At 45.7% G+C, this 22447-nt stretch overlaps 1 protein-coding gene across 1 annotated transcript in view; it reads left to right on the top strand.

The window, feature by feature from the left end:
* prmt3 (protein arginine methyltransferase 3) overlaps positions 1-22447 on the top strand; it is a 119085-nt gene that overhangs the window by 80049 nt on the left and 16589 nt on the right. The gene's annotated exons all lie outside the window — the stretch shown is intronic.

Here is a 22447-nt window from a genome sequence, read left to right as displayed (position 1 = left end):
GCTCTCTCTCTCTCTCTCTCTCTCTCTCTCATGCTCTCTCTCTCTCCCTCTCCTCTCTCTCTCTCTCTCTCTCTCTCTCTCTCTCTCATGCTCTCTCTCTCTCTCTCATGCTCTCTCTCTCATGCTCTCTCTCTGTCTCTCTCTCTCTCTCTCTCATGCTCTCTCTCTCTCTCTCTCTCTCTCATGCTCTCTCATGCTCTCTCTCTCTCTCTCTCATGCTCTCTCTCTCTCTCATGCTCTCTCTCTCTCTCTCTCATGCTCTCTCTCTCTCTCATGCTCTCTCTCTCTCTCTCATGCTCTCTCATGCTCTCTCTCTCTCTCTCTCATGCTCTCTCTCTCTCTCTCTCTCATGCTCTCTCTCTCTCATGCTCTCTCTCTCTCTCTCTCATGCTCTCTCATGCTCTCTCTCTCTCTCTCTCTCTCATGCTCTCTCTCTCTCTCATGCTCTCTCTCTCTCTCTCTCATGCTCTCTCTCTCTCTCATGCTCTCTCTCTCTCTCTCTATCATGCTCTCTCTCTCTCTCTCTCTCTCTCTCTCTCATGCTCTCTCTCCCCCTCTCTCTCTCTCTCTCATGCTCTGTTTAAGTCTCTCTCTTTCACACACTACTACTCGTTCTCTATTTCCTCCTCACTCCATCTTGTCTCTCCCCTCAGCCTCACACACATGTTCTTCAGTCACTCCATCTCACTCTTTCACTTCCTCTTCCTCTCCAGTCATCGCCTCCTATTCATATCATATCTCCCAGTGCTCTGCTCCTTGTCTACTGTAGGTTATACACCGTTTCAGCTCTGCTCCTTGTCTACTTTAGGTTATACACCGTTTCAGCTCTGCTCCTTGTCTACTGTAGGTTAGAACATCGTTTCAGCTCTGCTCCTTGTCTACTGTAGGTTATACACCGTTTCAGCTCTGCTCCTTGTCTACTGTAGGTTATACACCGTTTCAGCTCTGCTCCTTGTCTACTGTAGGTTATACACAGTTTCAGCTCTGCTCCTTGTCTACTGTAGGTTATACACCGTTTCAGCTCTGCTCCTTGTCTACTGTAGGTTATACACCGTTTCAGCTCTGCTCCTTGTCTACTGTAGGTTATACACCGTTTCAGCTCTGCTCCTTGTCTACTGTAGGTTATACACCGTTTCAGCTCTGCTCCTTGTCTACTGTAGGTTATACACCGTTTCAGCTCTGCTCCTTGTCTACTGTAGGTTATACACCGTTTCAGCTCTGCTCCTTGTCTACTGTAGGTTATACACAGTTTCAGCTCTGCTCCTTGTCTACTGTACGTTATACACCGTTTCAGCTCTGCTCCTTGTCTACTGTAGGTTATACACCGTTTCAGCTCTGCTCCTTGTCTACTGTAGGTTATACACCGTTTCAGCTCTGCTCCTTGTCTACTGTAGGTTATACACCGTTTCAGCTCTGCTCCTTGTCTACTGTAGGTTATACACCGTTTCAGCTCTGCTCCTTGTCTACTGTAGGTTATACACCGTTTCAGCTCTGCTCCTTGTCTACTGTAGGTTATACACCGTTTCAGCTCTGCTCCTTGTCTACTGTAGGTTATACACCGTTTCAGCTCTGCTCCTTGTCTACTGTAGGTTATACACCGTTTCAGCTCTGCTCCTTGTCTACTGTAGGTTATACACCGTTTCGGCTCTGCTCCTTGTCTACTGTAGGTTATACACCGTTTCAGCTCTGCTCCTTGTCTACTGTAGGTTATACACCGTTTCAGCTCTGCTCCTTGTCTACTGTAGGTTATACACCGTTTCAGCTCTGCTCCTTGTCTACTGTAGGTTATACACCGTTTCAGCTCTGCACTGGAATCTAAATGTATCCTCCTTTAACCCATTATGTTGTACTTTAGCTGTTGAAAAATAGCAGGTCTGCTATTTTTGAAAAATCGTGAAAATGTGGCACAAATCTTTGGAAATATATTCTTTCAGAGCGAACGTTTCTAACTACAATCTTTGCTTCTGAGGGGTTCCTGGAACAACATATTTTCAGATGGGGGTCGGTGGCCAATTACAGAAAAATGTTGGGGTCCTTGCGATGAAATATTGAGAACCACTGATATAGAAACAGGTTTTTCAGAAAACTGTCATGATTTAGAAGACATTTTGTAGAATGGAGCTCAGGTCTAAATGGGTTAAAGTGGGACAGTACTTGAAACTGTTCAAACAATGGTCACTGTTTCAACCTCGTTGATGCTTCTTATATTTCTAAACCACCCCCAGGCAGTCTTAAAGCCATACTGTGTAACATTTATTTCAGTAGTCTTATTTTGGCGACACTTACTGGTAGCTCCGTGTCATTACAGCATTTGACGATAGGGGAGGAATGGTAAAAAAAAAGAATGCTGCAGAGCAGAGTCCTAGCGCATATTGTATGTGGAACCACACAATATGTGGAAAAGATATACCAGCGAAAGATTATATCAAAATAACTTTATTATATGATACGGCTTTAACCACTTCCACTTATTTTGGGCATGTCATTAGGGGTGAAAATATCATTTTTTTCTTAATTTTTATAAAGCTCAACACAACACGTCACAGCTTGTTGATCTTCTAATTTTTTTTTGGTAAAGTTGTCATAAATAAACTACGGCATTAATTTATGAAAAATGATGAAGTATACGGTAGGGCATTCACTTCTAGTCATTCTTACTAGTTGACTAGTTGCCTAGTTTACTAGTCGACTATAGTTGTTTAACTACCTATTATGTAAATAAAAAATATATATCTTATATACAATTGAAAAGGTGTCCCCAGGAGGTGTCCCCAGGACAGGAACAAAAGGCACCAGCTACTACGTCACTGACACACTGCAACACACACTGCAACAACCCACTAAACACACTAACACGTCACAGACTTACCCTCCGCGTCGTTCGTTCCCTATCTCCTCATGTCGCGCCGCACGGCCCCACTCACCAACACCCGCGTAAAAACTGTCATTGCACTTCCACTAAAGCCGCCTCCCGTCCACACTCACAAACAACATCAATATCAATAATAAACACAAACACGCCACAAGCACCGACACCCCCGCCTAATTTGTTGCCAGGTCTATGACAACAAGCCCAGAAAAAATGCCATTCAACACGCTACTTACAACTCGCTTACAATTCGCGGACCTGGCAACACTGCATCCTGTTTTCCCATTGGCTACGGTTGCTACAACACGCATTTGCACTGCATCTTGGGAGCAACACAGCTTAATGTAGGGGTCACCGATTGCTGTGCTACATCCCCCTCATGTTCTCACCACCCCGTTCGGCTACGCCACACACACTAACCTACACAATTCTCCACATGCAACACAGGGCCCTTATTGGCTAGCCCCCTCACATGGCGATCCCTACGCAACAAAACACAGGCCAGCCACACACACACACCCACCCACACACACACACACAACGCCCACGTTCGGAAATATCGCACTGAGCGCACTGTGCAAACCTGCCGTGGTACAAGCGGGACAAACCGACGCGCATACATGGACACGAACAACAACAACAACAACACTACACGCACACGCGCGCGCTGCAACAACACACAGCTACGTACAGTGTGTGTGTGTGTGTGTGTGTGCGTGCGTGCGTGCGCGGGGGGGAATTTGGATCGCCTCGCGATGCAGCGAAAATGCCACTACACTACACAGGGCTCGACAGTGCGACTAGGTACTCGCATTTGCGCCTTACAACATCACCGTGCGCGCTGTAACATTCACTTTGTACCACCGGTGCGACTACACAATCCGAACTTTAAAGCTACACGTTGCGCAGTTTACATCCAAAAGAATGTGTCACTCTCTCGGTTCTGCACCGCTGCTGGAGAAGTATAGCACTGTCGCAGGCCGCGCAACTAATCCCCCCCCCCCCCCCACACACCCCAGAGACGGAGGAGAGAGAAGAGAGCGAGAGAGACAGAGAGCACACACGTGAGTCCTGCAAATTATATTGACCCAATATTAATTTGTACAACCTAGCAAAGCATAAGATATGATGGTTTGGAGAATAGGCTGGTCTCTCTTTTTACAAGACATAAGCCATTGCATACAGGTTCTCAACCTTTTTAATTTCAAGGACCCCCATAACTCTGAGAGTAAAACCAAATGGACCCATAAGAGTCCCATTTCATTCCATTTGTACAGTATCAGAGTTAAACGTTATAAAAGAGTCCATTTGGTTCCATTTGTACACTCTCAGAGTTACAGACCTGTAGGGTCCACTTGGTTCCATTTGCACACTCTCAGAGTTACAGACCTATAATGGGTCCATTTGGAACCCCCTCAAGGAACCACGAGGGTCCCTGGATCACACCTTTGACAGCCACTGCTTTACATCTATACATAACTAATATAGAGCATATTTGATCCATTTATTGTTATGGATAAGAACAACAACACTACACGCGCGCGCGCGCGCACGCGCTGCAACACAAAACAGCTGCATAAAACGCGTCTCACTGTGGACTTCTGTATCTGTGGACTTCTGTATCGCAACGCGGGGCAACGCAACTCTGGGATGAGCGGGCCGAAGGCCCGCGAAATTCTAGTATTTGTACATTTCAAAACTGTGTATTGGTGACTATAACTATAATCTACCTGATCTTGAGGCCTACAAAATCGGGGGGGGGGGGGGGGGGGGGGGGGAATATATATATATTGTTTTCAATATCAACTAGTCAACTAGTACCAACAAGGTCGACTAGTGGATTTACTAGTCGACTAGTTGCTTAATGTCCTAGTATACGGACATACAAGGTTGCTGTCCAACAGCGAGGATATGTAAGCCCCTCTCTCTCTCTCTCTCTCTCTCTCCCCTTCCCTTCCTGCCTGTCCCTGCAGCCTTCGAGGGAGTATATGCTAATGAATGTGGCTCGCAGGAAAGAATGAGCTGAGCGCTTGACTCTGTAATTAATTTTCAACACACCACTGTCTCTCTCTCACACGTCTCTGCTGAGGTAGCTACTGTAGCGCTTGAGAGGAAATCTCCACTGTCATCCATCTCTTAACCCATTTTGACCTGAGATCAGATTCTAAAAATGTCTTCTACATCCTGACAGTTTTCTGGAAAAGCTATGTTTCTATGTCAGTCGTTCTTGGATTTTTCAAAAATAGCAGACCTACAAGTTCGTATCGCGCCACTCGGTGGTGCGCTATGAGCTTGTAGATCTGCTATTTTTCAATAGCTAAAGCATAACGTAATGCTAACACCAAAAGGGGTTCCCGCCAAAAATGGGTTAACCGCTTTCCATCAAATTTAAATACTGTCGGCGGAGGAGATCGGCGGTGGGGGTTGGGGGGGGGGGGGGGGCCTTCTCTACGCTTCTAAACCTTCACTTCAACTTCCCAAGGACGCCTTTTTCGGTGCATCATGGGCGACCGGGTCCGATTTATCCACTGTGTACGCTGGCACGTGCCAGGAAGTTGACGTGGTGTTTTTGGTGTTGCATGTTAGGCTCAATATCCAATACACTGCAAGGCCCGGAAGGTTGAATTGACGTTTTGAGGGCCCTGTTTTGCCTTCCACGTCTAATGACTTAAAGGGGCATTCCACTCATTTTCAACATTTTACTATGTCATTAATGTACCTTAGAGCTGTTGTGTGGAAATAATAAAAAAGTTCCCCCATTCTGTGTTTCCTAGAACTAGAGGTCTGAAAAAAATCATTAACATGGTGAAACACATCTTGATGATGTCATCAAGATGTGTTTCACCATGTTAATGATTTTTTTCATAATTAAAGTTCTAGGAAACACAAAATGGGGGGACTTTTTTATTATTTCCACACAACAGCTCTAAGGTATATTAATGACATAGTAAAATGTTGAAAATGGGTGGTTTTCCCCTTTAAGACCTGGAGGCGTGAACAATGACTTAAGACCTGGAGGCGTGAACAATGCTGTTTTGCTATTTTGAGTAACCATGAAGCAGCATTGGCCATGCCTCCAGGTCTTAAGTTAAGTCATAAGACCTTGTATTTAGGCAAAATAAGGCCATGATGAGAGTACAAAATGTACCCTTACGGGTCTGAATTTTACAGTGCAGATGTAAAAGATAGGCGTTTCTAATGGTCTGTAAATGAGTATTGTGTAATTTAAGGTCTGTGAAGAGCTGTGAGATCAATCATATGTGTGGGACCTGCATCAACCCCCCACCCCCTTTCATGAACCACTTTGACTCCTCGACTCTTTTCTCTCTTTCTTTCTTTTCTCTCTTTCATGAACCACTTTGACTCCTCGACTCTTTTCTCTCTGTCTTGAAACTCGGCCAGGGTTATGCCTATGATTTGTACTAGATTCCACTCCTGCAGTGAGAGTGGAAACTATTGTACGGATGGCGTTTTTTCGAGAACCCGCAGCGAAACACGTCTCTCGGATTATCGACGTCGGGGACGCGATCGTAGTTGAAGTTGAATATTCTGTGACTACTTCAAAGGTAAGCAAATATGACAAAAAGGCGGGCAAGTGGCTAAAGGCAGCCATGAATGAGTCAAGTATGAATCAGTTTTGTACTTTTTTTCACGGCTTGAACGTGAATCTTCATTTCACTGCTGAAACCTTTTTGTGTGCGTGTGTGTGTGCGCGTGTGTGTGCGCATGTGTGGCTGCGCGCGCCACAATATCAGATTGGCACTGCAGTAGAGCCAGGAGGAGGAGGAGGAGGTGGTGTGCTGTGTTGGCTGAGACTGGAGGAGTGGGGGGGGGGGGATGTGATGCAGCTGGGGGGGCTGGGACTAATTCCTGCTCTAACCCACTACACCACCACTGGGACAGAGGGGGGGGCTTGAGGGGGGGAGAGAGGGTGGTGCAGGAGGGGGGGGATGGGGGGGCAAATTCACGCCAAGCCGCCCCCGTGAGGTGGTCGTGCTTCGAAGTCTCCACGCCTGGGTAAACCCCATCAAAAGCGCATTAGGCCAGCCTCCGCGCTCTCCCCTCCCCGCACCACCCCCACAAACACCCCCCACCCTCCCCAGCACCCCCCTCTCCCCTCCCCGCACCACCCCCACAAACCCCAACCCCCCTCCCCCCACCCCTCTCTCCCCACCGCTATATAATAGTATCTGGTCGCGCCACGCGGCGACTCTGACACACAGCCGGGCGAAAGGGAAGAGATGATGAATTGCTCCCTGTTGGTGTTATCCACGATGATAATTATTAATTTTCCCCTCCCTCCCTCCCGCTCTGTCGTGAGAACAGGGAGGGAGAGGGTCCAGCGGTAGCGCTGCCTCCTCCTCCTCCTACCCGGGGCCGCCAGGAAGACCCCTGTCATCACTTATCAACGACAGAGACCCAGGCCCAAGGCTAAACGCTGATGAAAATAAAAGCCGCTCATTTGATTTGTCCCATTTACACCAGCGTGTGTGTGCGCGCGCACGCGTGTGTGTGTGTGTGTGTGTGTGTGTGTGTGTGTGTGTGTGTGTGTGTGTGTGTGTGTGTGTGTGTGTGTGTGTGTGTGTGTGTGTGTGTGTGTGTGTGTGTGTGTGTGTGTGTGTGTGTGTGTGTGTGTGTGTGTGTGTGCGTGCGTGCGTGCGTCTACTGTGTGTATTTGCTCTCCCTTTTCTCCCTCTCTCTCTCCCCAGCTTGTGGAGACTGTGTGTTTTTATGTTGTGTGTTTCCCCCCCTCCTCCCTCTCATGCCAGGTTACAGAGGCCCTGGCGTTAGGGTTAGGGTCACACTAGGCCCTAACCCAGGTTACAGAGGCCCTGGCGTTAGGGTTAGGGTCACACTAGGCCCTAACCCAGGTTACAGAGGCCCTGGCGTTAGGGTTAGGGTCACACTAGACCCTAACCCAGGTTACAGAGGCCCTGGCGTTAGGGTTAGGGTCACACTAGACCCTAACCCAGGTTACAGAGGCCCTGGCGTTAGGGTTAGGGTAGCCTGGAACTCACCTATGCTTTTTATGGCATAGGCAGCTCCCGGCAGGATCCGCCGGGAGAAACTATGCGCAGCTGCTAGACATGAGACTAATTAATTAGAGCGACAGAGAGAGAGAGAGGAGTGTGTGTGTGTGTGTGTGTGTGTGTATATGTGTGCGTGTGTGTGTCAATTTAACAAAGGTGCAGACGATCAGAAATCATAAAAAATGAGGACGCAAATTGTAATTTGCCGGAATGAGATAATGTATGAAACTCAGTTTTATGAAACTTTTTTTTTACTGTGGGATGGTCTTTCCCCAGTGTAGGAGTTCTCAACGGGGGTTCTCAACTTGTTTGGCTGGGGACCCCCGGAAATGCTTTGGCCATGTCTCGTCACCACCGTCCCATTTCAGTGGAATGGTCTTTCCCCAGCGTGGATACGCTCGTCACTGGTGTCTCTTAAAGCAGGGGTTCTCAACGTTTTTGGCCGGGGACCCCCGGAAATGCTTTGGCAATGTCTCTCCAGTGTTTACGCTGGTGTGTCTTCAGATGACCTTAAAACAGACTGAACTCTTATCACACTGTTTTACTGCTGTGGGGTTTCTTTCCTGTGTAAGATGGCTGTTGTGTCTTTTCTTCTGGTTGAGTTAATGTCTTGGTAAACTGTTGATGGGTGTAGAATCTAGATCATCATGGGTCATTGTCAAGGCTACAGTGTAGAGTACATTGCAGTGTAGAGTACATTGCAGTGTAGAGTACATTGCAGTGTAGAGTACATTGCAGTGTAGAGTACATTGCAGTGTAGAGTACATTGCAGTGTAGAGTACATTGTAGAGTACATTGCAGTGTAGAGTACATTGCAGTGTAGCGTACATTGCAGTGTAGAGTACATTGCAGTGTAGAGTACATTGCAGTGTAGAGTACATTGCAGTGTAGAGTACATTGCAGTGTAGAGTGCATTGCAGTGTAGAGTGCATTGCAGTGTAGAGTACAGTGTAGAGTACATTGCAGTGTAGAGTACATTGCAGTGTAGAGTACATTGCAGTGTAGAGTACATTGCAGTGTAGAGTGCATTGCAGTGTAGAGTACAGTGTAGAGTACATTGCAGTGTAGAGTACATTGCAGTGTAGAGTACATTGCAGTGTAGAGTACATTGCAGTGTAGAGTACATTGCAGTGTAGAGTACATTGTGGCATACATTGCAGTGTAGAGTACATTGCAGTGTAGAGTACATTGTAGAGTACATTGCAGTGTAGAGTACATTGCAGTGTAGAGTGCATTGCAGTGTAGAGTGCATTGCAGTGTAGAGTACAGTGTAGAGTACATTGCAGTGTAGAGTACATTGCAGTGTAGAGTACATTGCAGTGTAGAGTACATTGCAGTGTAGAGTGCATTGCAGTGTAGAGTACAGTGTAGAGTACATTGCAGTGTAGAGTACATTGCAGTGTAGAGTACATTGCAGTGTAGAGTGCATTGCAGTGTAGAGTACATTGCAGTGTAGAGTACATTGTGGCATACATTGCAGTGTAGAGTACATTGCAGTGTAGAGTACATTGTAGAGTACATTGCAGTGTAGAGTACATTGCAGTGTAGAGTACATTGCAGTGTAGAGTACATTGCAGTGTAGCGTACAGTGTAGAGTACATTGCAGTGTAGAGTGCATTGCAGTGTAGAGTACAGTGTAGAGTACATTGCAGTGTAGAGTACAGTGTAGAGTACATTGCAGTGTAGAGTACATTGCAGTGTAGAGTACATTGCAGTGTAGAGTGCATTGCAGTGTAGAGTACATTGCAGTGTAGAGTACATTGTGGCATACATTGCAGTGTAGAGTACATTGCAGTGTAGAGTACATTGTAGAGTACATTGCAGTGTAGAGTACATTGCAGTGTAGAGTACATTGCAGTGTAGAGTACATTGCAGTGTAGAGTACATTGGCAGTGTAGAGTACATTGCAGTGTAGCGTAAATGTAGAGTACAGTGTAGAGTACATTGCAGTGTAGAGTACATTGCAGTGTAGAGTACATTGCAGTGTAGATTACAGTGTAGAGTACATTGCAGTGTAGAGTACAGTGTAGAGTACATTGCAGTGTAGAGTACATTGCAGTGTAGAGTACATTGCAGTGTAGAGTACATTGCAGTGTAGCGTACAGTGTAGAGTACAGTGTAGAGTACATTGCAGTGTAGAGTACATTGCAGTGTAGAGTACATTGCAGTGTAGAGTACAGTGTAGAGTACATTGCAGTGTAGAGTACAGTGTAGAGTACATTGCAGTGTAGAGTACATTGCAGTGTAGAGTACATTGCAGTGTAGAGTACATTGCAGTGTAGAGTACATTGCAGTGTAGAGTACATTGCAGTGTAGAGTGCATTGCAGTGTAGAGTACATTGCAGTGTAGAGTGCATTGCAGTGTAGAGTACATTGTGGCATACATTGCAGTGTAGAGTACATTGTAGAGTACATTGCAGTGTAGAGTACATTGCAGTGTAGAGTACATTGTAGAGTACATTGCAGTGTAGAGTACATTGTGGCATACATTGCAGTGTAGAGTACATTGTAGAGTACATTGCAGTGTAGAGTACATTGCAGTGTAGAGTACATTGCAGTGTAGAGTGCATTGCAGTGTAGAGTAGAGTGTAGAGTACATTGCAGTGTAGAGTACATTGCAGTGTAGAGTACATTGCAGTGTAGAGTACATTGCAGTGTAGAGTACATTGCAGTGTAGAGTGCATTGCAGTGTAGAGTGCATTGCAGTGTAGAGTACATTGTGGCATACATTGCAGTGTAGAGTACATTGCAGTGTAGAGTACATTGTAGAGTACATTGCAGTGTAGAGTACATTGCAGTGTAGAGTACATTGCAGTGTAGAGTACATTGCATTGTAGAGTACAGTGTAGAGTACATTGCAGTGTAGAGTACATTGCAGAGTACATTGCAGTGTAGAGTACATTGCAGTGTAGAGTACATTGCAGTGTAGCGTACATTGCAGTGTAGAGTACATTGCAGTGTAGAGTACATTGCAGTGTAGAGTACATTGCAGTGTAGAGTACAGTGTAGAGTACATTGCAGTGTAGAGTACATTGCAGTGTAGAGTACATTGCAGTGTAGAGTACATTGTAGAGTACATTGCAGTGTAGAGTACATTGCAGTGTAGAGTGCATTGCAGTGTAGAGTGCATTGCAGTGTAGAGTACATTGTGGCATACATTGCAGTGTAGAGTACATTGCAGTGTAGAGTACATTGCAGTGTAGAGTACATTGCAGTGTAGAGTACATTGTAGAGTACATTGCAGTGTAGAGTACATTGTGGCATACATTGCAGTGTAGAGTACATTGTAGAGTACATTGCAGTGTAGAGTGCATTGCAGTGTAGAGTGCATTGCAGTGTAGAGTACATTGTGGCATACATTGCAGTGTAGAGTACATTGCAGTGTAGAGTACATTGCAGTGTAGAGTACATTGCAGTGTAGAGTACATTGCAGTGTAGCGTACATTGCAGTGTAGAGTACATTGCAGTGTAGAGTACATTGCAGTGTAGAGTACAGTGTAGAGTACATTGCAGTGTAGAGTACATTGCAGTGTAGAGTACATTGCATTGTAGAGTACAGTGTAGAATACATTGCAGTGTAGAGTACATTGCATTGTAGAGTACAGTGTAGAGTACATTGCAGTGTAGAGTACATTGCATTGTAGAGTACAGTGTAGAGTACATTGCAGTGTAGAGTACATTGCATTGTAGAGTACAGTGTAGAGTACATTGCAGTGTAGAGTACATTGCATTGTAGAGTACAGTGTAGAGTACATTGCATTGTAGAGTACAGTGTAGAGTACATTGCAGTGTAAAGTACATTGCATTGTAGAGTACAGTGTAGAGTACAGTGTAGAGTACATTGCAGTGTAAAGTACAGTGTAGAGTACATTGCAGTGTAGAGTACAGTGTAGAGTACATTGCAGTGTAGAGTACAGTGTAGAGTACATTGCAGTGTAGAGTACAGTGTAGAGTACATTGCAGTGTAGAGTACAGTGTAGAGTACATTGCAGTGTAGAGTACATTGCAGTGTAGAGTACATTGCATTGTAGAGTACAGTGTAGAGTACATTGCAGTGTAGAGTACATTGCAGAGTACATTGCAGTGTAGAGTACATTGCAGTGTAGAGTACATTGCATTGTAGAGTACAGTGTAGAGTACATTGCAGTGTAGAGTACATTGCATTGTAGAGTACAGTGTAGAATACATTGCAGTGTAGAGTACATTGCATTGTAGAGTACAGTGTAGAGTACATTGCAGTGTAGAGTACATTGCATTGTAGAGTACAGTGTAGAGTACATTGCAGTGTAGAGTACATTGCATTGTAGAGTACAGTGTAGAGTACATTGCAGTGTAGAGTACATTGCATTGTAGAGTACAGTGTAGAGTACATTGCAGTGTAGAGTACATTGCATTGTAGAGTACAGTGTAGAGTACAGTGTAGAGTACATTGCAGTGTAAAGTACAGTGTAGAGTACATTGCAGTGTAAAGTACAGTGTAGAGTACATTGCAGTGTAAAGTACAGTGTCGAGTACATTGCAGTGTGAAGTACAGTATAGAGTACATTGCAGTGTAGAGTACATTGCAGTGTGAAGTACAGTGTAGAGTACATTGCAGTGTAGAGTACATTGCAGTGTAGAGTACATTGCAGTGTGAAGTACAGTGTAGAGTACATTGCAGTGTAGAGTACAGTGTAGAGTACATTGCAGTGTAGAGTAAGTACATTGCCGTGTGAAGTACAGTGTAGAGTACATTGCAGTGTGAAGTACAGTGTAGAGTACATTGCAGTGTAGAGTACATTGCAGTGTGAAGTACAGTGTAGAGTACATTGCAGTGTAGAGTACATTGCAGTGTGAAGTACAGTGTAGAGTACATTGCAGTGTGAAGTACAGTGTAGAGTACATTGCAGTGTAGAGTACATTGCAGTGTGAAGTACAGTGTAGAGTACATTGCAGTGTGAAGTACAGTGTAGAGTACATTGCAGTGTAGAGTACATTGCAGTGTGAAGTACAGTGTAGAGTACATTGCAGTGTAGAGTACATTGCAGTGTGAAGTACAGTGTAGAGTACATTGCAGTGTAGAGTACATTGCATTGTAGAGTACAGTGTAGAGTACATTGCAGTGTGAAGTACAGTGTAGAGTACATTGCAGTGTAGAGTACATTGCAGTGTGAAGTACAGTGTAGAGTACATTGCAGTGTAGAGTACATTGCAGTGTGAAGTACAGTGTAGAGTGTAGGCACTGGGTAGTAATTTGAGTAAAAGGACAACACTCTTCTCACTATTCTCAGTATTCCGTGAATATGAATTCTCTTCATTGATGAATGATTGTTTCTATTTTCCCCAGCAGGATGGAATGGCCATGTTTTATTAGAGATCATAAAAGCCATTGTTAAGTCTTATCATATGGACCTACAGGATTAAATGATCATTCATACATCATAATACATCACATTCCGTGCTCAACCAATCAAATCATAATGTCATTCCGTCTTCATGTTTCTGTCCTCACTTTTGTCTTCAATGCTTATGTTTACACAAACACGAAAAGCTGGGCATAGGGGTGGCTAGTGGTGCCCCTCAAAAAAGGAAACCTTTTCTAAAGACCAGGCATAAATGGGACACAGACAGTGTCATAATAGTTACGATTGCTGTTTAGCCTGTAAGTGAAGTATGTCTGAAGTATTATATTTTTTGCAGTGATTTTTACAACATCAAGATGTTAAGAAGCGTCATTTCATTCTCCTATCCAGCGTAACAAAGACCTTGAAACTAAGGATAAGTTGCATTGATCCTCATAGGGAAATTCAGTAGCTGCATTACAGGAGTAAACTTGCGATGAATGGAAATGACCTGGTGCAGTGTCTGTCAACCTGCATGAATGGAAATGACCTGATGCAGTGTCTGTCAACCTGCATGAATGGAAATGACCTGGTGCAGTGTCTGTCAACCTGCATGAATGGCAATGACCTGATGCAGTGTCTGTCAACCTGCATGAATGGAAATGACCTGATGCAGTGTCTGTCAACCTGCATGAATGGAAATGACCTGATGCAGTGTCTGTCAACCTGCATGAATGACAATGACCTGGTGCAGTGTCTGTCAACCTGCATGAATGGAAATGACCTGGTGCAGTGTCTGTCAATCTACATGAATGGAAATTACCTGATGCAGTGTCTGTCAACCTGCATGAATGGAAATGACCTGGTGCAGTGTCTGTCAACCTGCATGAATGGAAATGACCTGGTGCAGTGTCTGTCAACCTGCATGAATGGAAATGACCTGGTGCAGTGTCTGTCAACCTGCATGAATGGAAATGACCTGGTGCAGTGTCTGTCAACCTGCATGAATGGAAATGACCTGGTGCAGTGTCTGTCAATCTACATGAATGGAAATGACCTGGTGCAGTGTCTGTCAACCTGCATGAATGGAAATGACCTGATGCAGTGTCTGTCAACCTGCATGAATGGAAATGACCTGATGCAGTGTCTGTCAACCTGCATGAATGGAAATGACCTGATGCAGTGTCTGTCAACCTGCATGAATGGAAATGACCTGGTGCAGTGTCTGTCAACCTGCATGAATGGAAATGACCTGGTGCAGTGTCTGTCAACCTGTATGAATGGAAATGACCTGGTGCAGTGTCTGTCAACCTGTATGAATGGAAATGACCTGGTGCAGTGTCTGTCAACCTGCATGAATGGAAATGACCTGGTGCAGTGTCTGTCAACCTGCATGAATGGAAATGACCTGGTGCAGTGTCTGTCAACCTGCATGAATGGAAATGACCTGGTGCAGTGTCTGTCAATCTGCATGAATGGAAATGACCTGGTGCAGTGTCTGTCAACCTGCATGAATGGAAATGACCTGGTGCAGTGTCTGTCAACCTGCATGAATGGAAATGACCTGATGCAGTGTCTGTCAACCTACATGAATGGAAATGACCTGGTGCAGTGTCTGTCAACCTGCATGAATGGAAATGACCTGATGCAGTGTCTGTCAACCTGCATGAATGGAAATGACCTGATGCAGTGTCTGTCAACCTGCATGAATGGAAATGACCTGGTGCAGTGTCTGTCAACCTGCATGAATGGCAATGACCTGGTGCAGTGTCTGTCAACCTGCATGAATGGCAATGACCTGGTGCAGTGTCTGTCAACCTGCATGAATGGAAATGACCTGATGCAGTGTCTGTCAACCTGCATGAATGGAAATGACCTGATGCAGTGTCTGTCAACCTGCATGAATGGCAATGACCTGGTGCAGTGTCTGTCAACCTGCATGAATGGAAATGACCTGGTGCAGTGTCTGTCAACCTGCATGAATGGAAATGACCTGATGCAGTGTCTGTCAACCTGCATGAATGGAAATGACCTGGTGCAGTGTCTGTCAATCTACATGAATGGAAATGACCTGATGCAGTGTCTGTCAACCTGCATGAATGGCAATGACCTGGTGCAGTGTCTGTCAACCTGCATGAATGGAAATGACCTGGTGCAGTGTCTGTCAATCTGCATGAATGGAGATGACCTGGTGCAGTGTCTGTCAACCTGCATGAATGGAAATGACCTGGTGCAGTGTCTGTCAATCTACATGAATGGAAATGACCTGGTGCAGTGTCTGTCAACCTGCATGAATGGAAATGACCTGATGCAGTGTCTGTCAACCTGCGTGAATGGAAATGACCTGGTGCAGTGTCTGTCAACCTGCATGAATGGAAATGACCTGGTGCAGTGTCTGTCAACCTGCATGAATGGAAATGACCTGGTGCAGTGTCTGTCTATCTGCATGAATGGAAATGACCTGGTGCAGTGTCTGTCTATCTGCATGAATGGAAATGACCTGATGCAGTGTCTGTCAATCTGCATGAATGGAGATGACCTGGTGCAGTGTCTGTCAACCTGCATGAATGGAAATGACCTGGTGCAGTGTCTGTCAACCTGTGTGAATGGAAATGACCTGGTGCAGTGTCTGTCAACCTGCATGAATGGCAATGACCTGGTGCAGTGTCTGTCAACCTGCATGAATGGCAATGACCTGGTGCAGTGTCTGTCAACCTGCATGAATGGAAATGACCTGGTGCAGTGTCTGTCAACCTGCATGAATGGAAATGACCTGATGCAGTGTCTGTCAACCTGCATGAATGGAAATGACCTGATGCAGTGTCTGTCAATCTGCATGAATGGAAATGACCTGATGCAGTGTCTGTCAACCTGCATGAATGGAAATGACCTGGTGCAGTGTCTGTCAACCTGCATGAATGGAAATGACCTGGTGCAGTGTCTGTCAACCTGCATGAATGGAAATGACCTGGTGCAGTGTCTGTCTATCTGCATGAATGGAAATGACCTGGTGCAGTGTCTGTCAACCTGCATGAATGGAAATGACCTGGTGCAGTGTCTGTCTATCTGCATGAATGGAAATGACCTGATGCAGTGTCTGTCAACCTGCATGAATGGAGATGACCTGGTGCAGTGTCTGTCAACCTGCATGAATGGAAATGACCTGGTGCAGTGTCTGTCAATCTGCATGAATGGAGATGACCTGGTGCAGTGTCTGTCAACCTGCATGAATGGAAATGACCTGATGCAGTGTCTGTCTATCTGCATGAATGGAAATGACCTGGTGCAGTGTCTGTCAACCTGCATGAATGGAAATGACCTGGTGCAGTGTCTGTCTATCTGCATGAATGGAAATGACCTGGTGCAGTGTCTGTCAACCTGCATGAATGGAAATGACCTGGTGCAGTGTCTGTCAACCTGCATGAATGGAAATGACCTGGTGCAGTGTCTGTCTATCTGCATGAATGGAAATGACCTGGTGCAGTGTCTGTCAACCTGCATGAATGGAAATGACCTGGTGCAGTGTCTGTCAACCTGCATGAATGGAAATGACCTGATGCAGTGTCTGTCAACCTGCATGAATGGAAATGACCTGGTGCAGTGTCTGTCAACCTGCATGAATGGAGATGACCTGGTGCAGTGTCTGTCAACCTGCATGAATGGAAATGACCTGGTGCAGTGTCTGTCAACCTGCATGAATGGAAATGACCTGATGCAGTGTCTGTCAACCTGCATGAATGGAGATGACCTGGTGCAGTGTCTGTCAATCTGTATGAATGGAAATGACCTGGTGCAGTGTCTGTCAACCTGCATGAATGGAAATGACCTGATGCAGTGTCTGTCAACCTGCATGAATGGAGATGACCTGGTGCAGTGTCTGTCAACCTGCATGAATGGAAATGACCTGGTGCAGTGTCTGTCAATCTGCATGAATGGAGATGACCTGGTGCAGTGTCTGTCAACCTGCATGAATGGAAATGACCTGATGCAGTGTCTGTCTATCTGCATGAATGGAAATGACCTGGTGCAGTGTCTGTCTATCTGCATGAATGGAAATGACCTGGTGCAGTGTCTGTCTATCTGCATGAATGGAAATGACCTGGTGCAGTGTCTGTCAACCTGCATGAATGGAAATGACCTGGTGCAGTGTCTGTCAACCTGCATGAATGGAAATGACCTGGTGCAGTGTCTGTCAACCTGCATGAATGGAAATGACCTGGTGCAGTGTCTGTCTATCTGCATGAATGGAAATGACCTGGTGCAGTGTCTGTCTATCTGCATGAATGGAAATGACCTGGTGCAGTGTCTGTCTATCTGCATGAATGGAAATGACCTGGTGCAGTGTCTGTCAACCTGCATGAATGGCAATGACCTGGTGCAGTGTCTGTCAACCTGCATGAATGGAAATGACCTGATGCAGTGTCTGTCAACCTGTATGAATGGAAATGACCTGGTGCAGTGTCTGACTGTCTGTCAACCTGCATGAATGGGGTAAAACTACATCAATCCACAAGCTGGCAGGTTTACACAACAGGCACGTTTACACAACTTACTCATTGGTCTTTGCGAGTTTCACTTTTCGGGGAGAACTGACTTTTAATTGCTCCAGCATGAGCGACTCCTTGGCGCATGCGGTGGTATCAATCAATCTCGCTTACAAGGTCTTGTCATGGACACGCCATGGAGATGAGATCGGTCTCTGCCTCTCCGGTTGAGAGCGGGGTGAATCCCGCTCTGCCTGACGTGTAATTATGGCTAATTTCCTAATTACCTTACTGCCGAACGTCCTGTAGCGTTCATTAAAAGCCATAATTGCATTGGGCTGACACGCTCTTTTATCCACTTTCAGTACCCTCGTTTCCTCCCCACTTCAGCTGGGCGGTAGTGTCGTCTCCTCTGCCGGTCTGAGTCGATAAAGGCTGATCAGCTCAGCGTGAGGAACGCAGGGGGTCGCCGTTTACAACATGCTACGCTGTTCTGTGATTCACGTGTTTGTTGGTACAGTATACATGTTGGTACTGTACACATGCATATATATATAATTCATCTCTTTATAGAGTGCATGGATGCGAATTAGCAAAACACGGTACACAAAGTCCTTTTTTTAAATTTCCCAGCAACCATGCTTGCGACAAAAGTACAAAAGATTGTATAGACCGTATAAGAAATGGTTATAATAACTGTAGGCTATATACAGTATTTAAGCGTTGTGGCTCTACATTATGAATACGAGCCAATAACCAAATAAGCCAGAATACACAGACATAAAAACTCAACAGCACAGCAGTGTCTTGCCTTTTCTCTCTGTCTACCTCTCTTTCCCCCCCGACCCCCCCATCCATCTCTCTCTCTGCACCCCCCTCTCATGATCACCCTCTCTCCCACTCACCTTTCTTGTCCTGTCCCCCCCCCCCCCCCCCCATCCATCTCTCTCTCTGCACCCCCCTCTCATGATCACCCTCTCTCCCACTCACCTTTCTTGCCCTGCCCCCCCCCCCCCCCCCCCTCTCTCTCTCTCTCCCTCTCTCTCTCTTTTTCTCGTTTCCCTGCCTTGCATTGATTCCGCTCCTCTTTTGTCTGCAGGAGCCGGCCTCCAAGTTGTCAGCTGCGGCAGGATTAAAAGCTATTAGTTCTGCATCATTGCCACTACAAGTGTGCTCCCCACGATTGATAGAGTGCCTCTCTTCCCCTGGTAGGAGGGAGGGGGTGGGGTGTGTATGGAGGGGCAGGGAGAGGGAGGGGGTGGGGTGTGTATGGAGGGGCAGGGAAGAAAAGACACGTTGGTGGGGGTTGTTTTACCTCATATGACAGTCAGGCTCCAGGCACTCTGGCCCTGGATTTTGTTTTCGATTTGTTTTAGTTTGTGGGAACTGTTTTTCGCCCAAGTGTGTTCATGGTTTATGGAGAGAATTCTTGCCTGAAGATGGTAGTTTCTTTTTGTGTGTAAAGAGCGACTGAATGCAGAGGCTGGGGGCATTGTCTATGCACCGCCTGACTCTAGGCTAATCTGTCTTCTGCTTTTGATCAGCTACAGTATGTGCTGGAGACGAAAGCCCAAGGTTTTGGTTGGAGTGGGCCCACTAAAGTTACTGTAATTACGTTGAGGTAGTATCGCTAATTTCAATTGGAACTGGATGAAAAGGTGTTTTATTAACAGATTATGCTGACAGAAGTTTGTCTAGATGACAGTGAAACTCGGCAGAATGCATGTGACCAGAGCCAAACCAAATGTACATTATGCACTCCTTTTTATTCCTGTCAAGTCTTTTTTCCATTTCTATTTCACAAAGATAGGCTTTATTGTTCCTGCAGACCACGCAAAACCTTTTTTATGTCTATTCCAAAGGCATTGCTGAGTACTTTACGCTGCTACAGGACCCCCATCAACCCACCAAAGAAGCTAATTTAATGTAACACGCTGTTTTTGTCAGTCAGCAGAATTTCATTATTTTGTCCGTTGACTGAGATGTCACTGAGATGTGAGTGGAAGCGCTGGGGACTCAAGTATTGACTCAGCCTAATGTTAGGCTGCAGGATCACCTAGTGTTGTAAATGGACTGTATACTTACTACCAATAGAATACCACTCTCCAAAAGATAGATACTGTTAGGCTGCAGGTATCACCTAGTGTTGTAAATGGACTGTACACTTACTACCAATAGAATACCACTCTCCAAATGATAGATACTTGATGGGGACAGAGATTGGAAACGATGTTAATCGAGGAATATTGTGTCCATAAATTGGATTCGATCTTAATTTCATGTTTATTCCAAGGGGTTCCAGTGGCAAGTTGTGGCAAACCAAACCACTGTTTTGGGCTACACTCTACGGATACCATGTCACATGATACCATGTCACATGATACCATGTCACAGGGCTTGGGCTACACTCGACGGATACCATGTCACAGGGCTTGGGCTACACTCGACGGATACCATGTCACATGATACCATGTCACAGGGCTTGGGCTACACTCGACGGATACCATGTCACATGATACCATGTCACAGGGCTTGGGCTACACTCTACGGATACCATGTCACATGATACCATGTCACATGATACCATGTCACAGGGCTTGGGCTACACTCTACGGATACCATGTCACATGATACCATGTCACAGGGCTTGGGCTACACTCTACGGATACCATGTCACAGGGCTTGGGCTACACTCGACGGATACCATGTCACAGGGCTTGGGCTACACTCGACGGATACCATGTCACAGGGCTTGGGCTACACTCGACGGATACCATGTCACAGGGCTTGGGCTACACTCGACGGATACCATGTCACAGGGCTTGGGCTACACTCGACGGATACCATGTCACAGGGCTTGGGCTACACTCGACGGATACCATGTCACAGGGCTTGGGCTACACTCGACGGATACCATGTCACAGGGCTTGGGCTACACTCTACGGATACCATGTCACAGGGCTTGGGCTACACTCGACGGATACCATGTCACATGATACCATGTCACAGGGCTTGGGCTACACTCTACGGATACCATGTCACATGATACCATGTCACATGATACCATGTCACAGGGCTTGGGCTACACTCGACGGATACCATGTCACAGGGCTTGGGCTACACTCGACGGATACCATGTCACAGGGCTTGGGCTACACTCGACGGATACCATGTCACAGGGCTTGGGCTACACTCGACGGATACCATGTCACAGGGCTTGGGCTACACTCGACGGATACCATGTCACAGGGCTTGGGCTACACTCGACGGATACCATGTCACAGGGCTTGGGCTACACTCGACGGATACCATGTCACAGGGCTTGGGCTACACTCGACGGATACCATGTCACAGGGCTTGGGCTACACTCGACTGATACCATGTCACAATGCCCTTGAACAAGGCATCAACCACTACGATGAAATGTGTTCTATGAGCAGGGCCTGGCTGGAAACAAGTTCTTGAGCTTAGCCCAGATACCCTGGGTAAATATAGATTTCATTTCATTTCATTTCACAGGGCTTGGGCTACACTCTACGGATACCATGTCACAGGGCTTGAAATTAACTTTTTGCGGTGTGGCACTGTAGGGGCCGAGCTGAAGAGTGGTTTCTCAACCTTTTTGGTTGGTAACCCCCCCCAAAAAGACCTGGCCATGGCTTGTGACAGCAATCTAACAACATGCACACACTGAACAAACACGTGTGCGCACGCACATACCAACTGAGGCGGCTATACTACCGGTAAATAAAATAGCTATATTAGTTCATCGTTATGACTTTAATTATAGGTAAAATGTTCTAGTATTGATAAGAGGAGTAATATTACACTTGAATCAAACATTCCAAGGGGAATAAATCTGCACCTCTTCATCACACAGCTCCAGTAGCCAATGGCCTGCAATTCCACCTCTTATGTTGCAAAACTCCATTGATTTATCAATGTGATTTGGGTGTTTGGTGTAATTCATCTTCGTTTTCACTCACGTTAAGCTTTCGTGTGTCAGAACCTCAGACCCACTTATTTTTATCCTCCCACTTTGTGAACAGCTGTGCCTCAACTTGCCCACTTCGGGTTTCTCATTTGCGGGTCGTAGTCGACAATACTTGTGTGTGTTTGTTAGGTCAGTGTGTGATATTTTTATGGATCTAAAGGTGCGTTCAGACTTGGATGGTTAGAGCGGCGTGATTACAGTACATACTGTACAAAGTCAATGCAAAGACCAGAAGTTGCGCGAACGGGCACGACATGACCTGGCGCTGCACAAACTGGGCGAACGTATATATTCATGTCTGAACCAGTGTTGTTTTCGTCGACTAAAACTATGATGAAAAATGTCCGTCGACTACCTTTTTTCACTGACAAAAACTAAATGAAAACTAAGCCATGATGACTAAAACTAAGACTGACAATTTCGTCAACAAATAAAAACTAGACTAAAATGTTAGGAAGGGACTAGTGGACAAGAGATCCAGTGTAAGTCATTTTACACTTGGTTGCATGCTGAAAATAGCAGATCTACAAGGTTGTAGATCGGCTATTTTCAGCAAGTGTAAAATCAGTCATTACGACGGTATCAAGGCCCACCAAAATACATTTTAGTCGACTAAAGCAACTAGATTTAGTCGACTAAAATCTTATGACATTTAGTCGACTAAAACTAGACTAACACTAAAACATTCCAGGTGACTAAAATGTGACTAAAACTAAATGAAAACTATTCAAGAGACTACGACTAAAACT

This window comes from Electrona antarctica (genome assembly GCF_951216825.1).
Source record: "Electrona antarctica genome assembly, chromosome: 3".
NCBI classification, from domain to species: Eukaryota; Metazoa; Chordata; class Actinopteri; order Myctophiformes; family Myctophidae; genus Electrona; species Electrona antarctica.
This window is presented reverse-complemented; position numbering and strand designations above follow the sequence as displayed.